We start from the raw sequence: 6,910 nt of genomic DNA on the forward strand, positions 1-6,910 counted from the left end.
ATAAAATTGTTCATGATTTTAATGCTCTTGAGCAACCAAGAAGATTTCACATCAAAGGATCCAAATGGATTTGAATACCTAAGGTTAGTTGAAGAACATGCAGGTTTGCCTTACATCCAAGAAGAAATTAGACATGTGGTATCTTGATAGTGGATGTTCAAGGCATATGACCGGAAATGATACTTTCTTCATTAAACTCAACAAGTATGATGGAGGATTTGTCACTTTCGGAGATAATGGTAAAGGTAAAATAATTGCCATTGGTAAGTTTGGCAAAGATTTTTCTACTTGCATTGATAGTGTCTTTTTGGTAGATGGGTTAAAGCATAATCTTTTGAACATAAGTCAATTGTGTGACCTTGGATATGCTGTAACCTTTAGAAAATCTGATTGTAGGGTTATTAATGAGAAAACAGGAACTATTTTATTTGTTGCCAAAAGAAGTGACAATGTTTATGGTCCCACACTAGATGATCTTAAAGTTTAAAATGTGACTTATTTTTCTTCAATGGAATCTGAAAAATGGATATGGCATAAGAGATTAGGACATGCTAGTATGTTCTAAATCTCTAAACTTGTTAAAAAGGGCTTAGTAAGAAGTCTTCCTAATATTAAATTTGATAAGGACATCACTTGTGATGCTTGTCAAATAGGTAAACAAACAAAAACATCTTTTAAACCCAAGGAAGAAGTCTCAACTAAGAAACCATTGGAGCTGTTGCATCTTGATTTGTTTGGACCAACTAGAACTCAAGGTCTTGGAGGAAAAAGTTATGGAATGGTTATTGTGGATGACTATACTAGGTTTGGTTGGGTGTTCTTTCTACCTCATAAACATGAAGCATTTTTTGTTTTTGAAAAATTCAGCAAGAAATTCAAAATGAAAAGAGTTTAAAAATTATTTCAATTAGAAGTGACCATGGCAAAGACTTTGAATCTTTTTATAATGAACTAGGCATATCACACAACTTCTCATGTCCTAGAACACCACAACAAAATGGTGTTGTGAAAAGAAGAAATAGAAGTTTACAAGAAATGGCTAGAGCTATGTTGTATGAATATGAAGTTCCAAAATTCTTATGGGCTGAAGTTGTGAATGCAGCTTGTTATGTTTTAAATTGAACCCTCAAAAGAAATTTTTTTAAGAAAACTCCATATGAACTTTGGAAAGGACATCCACCTAACCTTAACTACTTTTTGGTTGCAAGTGTTTTAAACTGAATATCAAAGAAAATTTGGAAAAATTTGATCCTAAAACACATGAAGGTATCTTTCTTGGTTATTCCACTAATAGCAAAGCTTATAGAGTATATAACAAGAGCTCTAAAATTGTTGAGGAGACCATGCATGTCACATTCTGTGAGTCTAACTCTGCTCCTAGTGTTTGTATTGAAGATAGTCCAGGTTTTGAAGCTGAATCGTCCAAGATCACTGAGTTAATTCCTCAAAATACAAGTTCTGAAGAAACTGCTCTCGCTAGCAGCAAAAATTCCAATTTTGCAGGAGACCATTTGGAATTATCTCCTATCGCAGCAGAAAATCCTGATGCAGAGGCAATTGTAGATCAAGAGGAACCTGAATCCTCAACCCAAACCAGAAGGCAAAGCGAATGAAAATTTCTGAAAAATTATCCTGAAGAGTTCATAATTGGTGATCCCTCCAAAGGAATGACTACTCGTTCATCTTTGAAAAGAGCCGAATCCAATAACTTAGCTCTTATATCAAAGATTGAACCTCAAAATATCCAAGAAGCACTTGCTGATCCATCTTGGGTATTAGCCATGGAGGAGGAACTGCAGCAGTTTGAGAAGAATCAAGTCTGGACCTTAGTGCCTCACTCAAAATATCCAAGAAAGTCTGGACCTTATATAGTTTAAGACAAGCTCATTTTTATTGAAAAACAATTTTCAAAGAGGAGCCACTGACACCACTTTATTTATTAAGAATTACCATGATCATTTTATTCTTGTGCAAGTTTATGTTAATGACATTATTTTTGGTTCAGCTAATGAGGCTTTGTGTGCAGATTTCGCTAAGCTAATGGTAGGTAAATTTGATATGAGCATGATGGGAGAATTAACCTTCTTTCTAGGCTTGCAAATCAAGCAAACAGCTGAAGGCATTTTTGTTCATCAAAAAAAATATGCTAAAGAACTTGTCAAGAAATTTGGGCTGGAATGTGCCAAACCAATGGGAACTCCCATGCATCCAAATATCAAGCTTGACAAAGATTAACATACTAGAGATGTTTATGAGACACGCTACAGAGGGATCATTGGTTTTTTGATGTATCTCACCTCCTCAAGGCCTGACATCATACAAAGTATTGGTGTGTGCTCAAGATTCCAATCAAAACCTAAGGAATCTCATATCTCAGCTGTCAAGAGGATCATCCGATATGTGCTTGGTACCACTAATTATGGTTTATTGTATCCTAAAACTGATTTATTTCAATTAGTGGGTTATTGTGATGTAGATTTTTCTGGGGATAGAATTGATAGAAGAAGCACAAGTGGCATGTGTTGCTTCCTTGGCAAATCACTCAATGTATGGTCAAACAAGAAGCAAGCAACACTATCCACTGCGGAAGCTGATTATATTACAACATCTTCTTGTTGCTCTCAATTACTATGGTTAAAAACTCAGTTAGTTGATTATAAGCTGAAAGTATCTAATATTTCATTGTTTTGTGATAACATGAGTGCTATAAATATTTCAAAAAATCTGTTTTGCACTCAAGAACAAAACACATTGAGGTTAGATTTCATTCTATAAGAGAACATGTGCAAAATAGAAATTTAAATATTCAGTTTATTAAATCTGAGGATCAACTAGCTGACATTTTCCCTAAACCATTGATAGAAGAGAGGTTCTGCAAATTACGAACTCCTCTGGACATTCTTGATTCATCTAATTTTTCTTAATCTTTCTGATGTTCTGGTTTAAGCATTTTGTCTCATAGGTCAAAATGAGATTATTCTAGTCAGATGATGAGAAGGCTTCATTAACTTCCTATGATGCTTCCTGGACTCGTTGAAAACTAGTGTGATTTGGTGGACCTGGAGTGTTGGCTTGCAGACCTTCATATGGGCCTCCCATGTTGAAACCTTTGGGCCCATTCCAGTCTTGCAGTCTCTAAAATTCTTGGTCCCAAAACTTAACTCACATTTTTCCTTGGAATTTATTTAAAATTTTTTTTCATTTACATAAAAAAATTAAAATTAATTATTTTAAAAAATGAGAGTTACAATTGGTTAGAGCTGTGAATTTAATTATTTTTCAAAGTTTTTATTTTTATCTTCATTTTTAAGCTGAGACCTTTACACTCCTCTAGGTCTATATTAACTATCTACTACTTGCACCCATTCACACTCAACTCCTCCACTCCTTCACTCCACTCTTCATATTCTGAAGGAAACCAGTGTCCTATAAGTATGGCTCGCAAGAAAAGAGCTGTCCGTAGAGGCTCTCATAGTGGTGCTCACTCCTCACGTTCTCAACCTTTCTCTCCTATATCTCTTCATTCTCAATCATCTCCTTCTCCATCTCCCACTAACTCTCCTCCCACTTCTCCTCAAAACAATCCTCTTGAAATGGCTCGAACTAAGACCACGGCTCGCCGTCCTGGCGTTGCTCCTCACCCTACTTGTAGTCCTCCAAATGTCTCTCAGCCCAGCTCATTTCAACCCAGTTCTTTCCGGGGTAAGAGACCTCTTCATGAAGAAGACAAAGAGCTTCCCACCTCCCAAGCTCGCCATACTCGCGGTATAGTCATCGACTTTCATCTTCGTCCTGTTTCTGAACCAAAACTTTCCGATCCTATTGCCTACAAATCCTTCTATGCTGACTTCCCCAAAGAGTTTTTTGATCGTCGTCATTTTAATTCTCTCATGACCTATTTATTTTTCTGCAAAGACATTTACAAGCATACTCTCTGTCCCTCTAAACTTGTCAATTTAGACAAATTCCGTAGAAAAGGTCTGAACTTTACACCTCTGTTTGCATATCAAGGATGGATTCACATCCTATCCATTCGTGAGAAAATTATCCTGATCTGGTGAAACAGTTCTATAGCAACTTGTCCTACAAAGAAGGGAGAATCACTTCTTTTGTTAAAGGTAAAGTAATCATTCTTGACAAGTATCACATCAGCAAAGCCCCAGATTATCAGGACCAGGGACTTGATGTGTACATTTCGGGTAAGTGGAACGAAACTCTCAATGTGTCGTATTTTGAAGTCCTAAGTACTGTGTGCATTAATATTTCTCTCCTAGAAGGTACCACTCCCACTCATAAGTCTCTTGGTCCAATCCGTGTCTAGTTGCACATGATTGTAAACCATATAATTCTGCCTCAGAGTGGCTCTTTTCAGCGAGTCTCCTTTTGTGACACACTGATTCTGTTTGCTCTTCTCTCCAAAATCCCAATTTCTTTTGCTTACTTGTTAGTGAGACACATGCATGCTTGTGTTAGTTCTAAAAATGCTTTACCTTATGCAATGCTACTCACCAAAATTTTTCAATATTATAATATTGATTTTAGAGCTGAGGTTTCTAGAGACTGTAACTCTTATATCAAAGGGGGTGGTGCAGTAAAAAGAACAACAACCAGACACCGCAACACTGATGAAAGCACTGAAGCTCCATCCCTTAATGAGGATCCAATGATTCCCACATCAAATTCCTCCAAGATCAGAGTTATGACATGCATAATGAAAAATGTGCTCCAAGAGTTCGTCAATCTTATAGACCTTCTCATCACCTATGGAGCCGAGCGCAAAAGGAATGAAGTCATGGAAGAAAATGCACTCAAAAAAACCAAAGGGAGGATTCGGATTCTGAGGAATTTTGTGGAGGACATAGAAGTTGGCCTTACAACTACTGACAATGAGGAGGATGATGATGAAGCCTCTGATGATTCCAACTCTGATGCCTAGAACATTTCATCTCGTCTATGCTTTAACTATTTTTCTTGAACTCTTTCTGTTTTATTTGGATGATTGTAATCCATAACTACCTTACTGCTTGATGACTTTTTGGATAGCCACTAACAACATTTTTTGTAGGGTCTTTTCCCTCCTTGATGACAAAAGGGGGAGAAAAGAAAAGAAAAGTTATATGTTAGCATTGGCTTAGGTTATGGACAAGATCATGGACAATGATGCTTAATATCTATTACTGTGCTTAACTTTAATTGCTCTATGCTTGGTGTTAATTGTTCTGTGCTTTTTGTTATTATTATGAAAATTTCTCTATGTTTGGTGTTATTGTTACTGTGATATATTGTTTGGAAAAATGTTCTTGGCTGTTTTAAGTTTTATCCATCTGAAAAGGAAAGCCATGATTAAGGGGGAGAAAATGCTAACTTTAAGGGGGAGCACCACACCTTTCGGATGATCATCAAAGGGAAGTGTTCTCAACTTATTTCAATTAATTTTTCCAAATTCAATTATCCTCTTTTATCATATTTGTCATCAAGGGAGAGATTGTTAAGCTAAGATTGATTTTAGATTTTATATATGATGACAAACATTATTTGGGGTGAAAGCCCAAGTTGGTTTAACATGTGTGCTAAGTGATGCAGGCCCATTTTATAAGTTGCTTCAGCCCAAGTTAGTATTACTTCAGCAACTTAACATGCCACAGCTCCAACACTCAAGCCCATTACTTGCTAATGAACTCCCATGAGCCAAGAGAAGAAAGCACCGAATAAACTAACAGGAACAAAAAGAAAGAAAAATCAAGAAGGACATTTGGCATCACATATAGACAGCTGTAACACCAAGACAAATACAAGGACAGTTGGGGTCACTCTCATTACAAGGACATCAACAAAAGCACAATTCAGAATGTGAGAGAGCAAAACACAAACTTGCACAATAGAGCAGCTCCTCAGACAGCAGAGGTAATGGAGCAGAGGGAGAAAGAAATGCATGCCAAGGAAGAAAGCAAATCCAAGGACAGCAGAGGTGGTGGAGTGGTTCCTCGACAAGCAGTGGTAGTGGAGCAAAATGGAGCAAGGACTGTATACCAACAAAGTCAGCTCCAACGGGATTGAGGTACAAGGAATTAGAAGAGGCAAATTGGAAAGCAAGCTGAAAAATATAAGAGGCCTCACTTCAACATTTGAAGACAAGAAAAAGAGAGAAAATTTAGAGCATCATCTATTCACACTTGAACTGAATTCTTTTTCTTCTACTAGTGCTTAATTTCTGATTTTCTTTGTTATGACTGTCTTGTGTCATCTTTTGTATTGAGAAAAGGCAGAATATGTGAGTTGAAAAAGTCATGAGAGAAAAGACAAGAGTGATGCATGAAAGAGCCACTGAATTACTGTGTAATTGAGTTGTTGAACTAGAATTAGTTTTCCTTGCCAAGTTGAGTTAGCACTTAGTGAGTTTGAATCTGTTTAGGTTCCCCTTCTAAGTTGGGACAGCACTTTGGGTAGCTGAGCTTTGATGAAGAAAGCTTAGTAGTAGATACTAGTTGAATTAGGTTGTAATCCAATAGTATTGGTGATTGTAATCAGTGGATTATAGTAAAAAATTCCACTATGGTTGTGATGGATACTGGACGTAGGATTCATGGCACTTAGAATCCGAACCAGGATACATATTGGCCTCTTTCTCTTCTTCCCTTCTCTGTTTCTTATCTGCACATGAGACAAAACGAAAAAATTTTCTGCATATTTAGCTTCCGCAAAAACAGAACTTGAAACGTTAATTTTTGAGCCAACTTGATTCAACCCGCTTCTCAAGTTCAAACAGTTCCATCAAGAAGTAATATATTAAACTAACAAGATGAGTAATGATTTTGAGTCTTAATTTATTATCTTAATTATTTTTTAATATTTAAATGAATAAAATTTAAATATATATGTTATTTTTTTAAAATATCAATAATATCAATAA

Source organism: Arachis ipaensis, chromosome B06 (genome assembly GCF_000816755.2).
Source record: "Arachis ipaensis cultivar K30076 chromosome B06, Araip1.1, whole genome shotgun sequence".
NCBI classification, from domain to species: domain Eukaryota; kingdom Viridiplantae; phylum Streptophyta; class Magnoliopsida; order Fabales; family Fabaceae; genus Arachis; species Arachis ipaensis.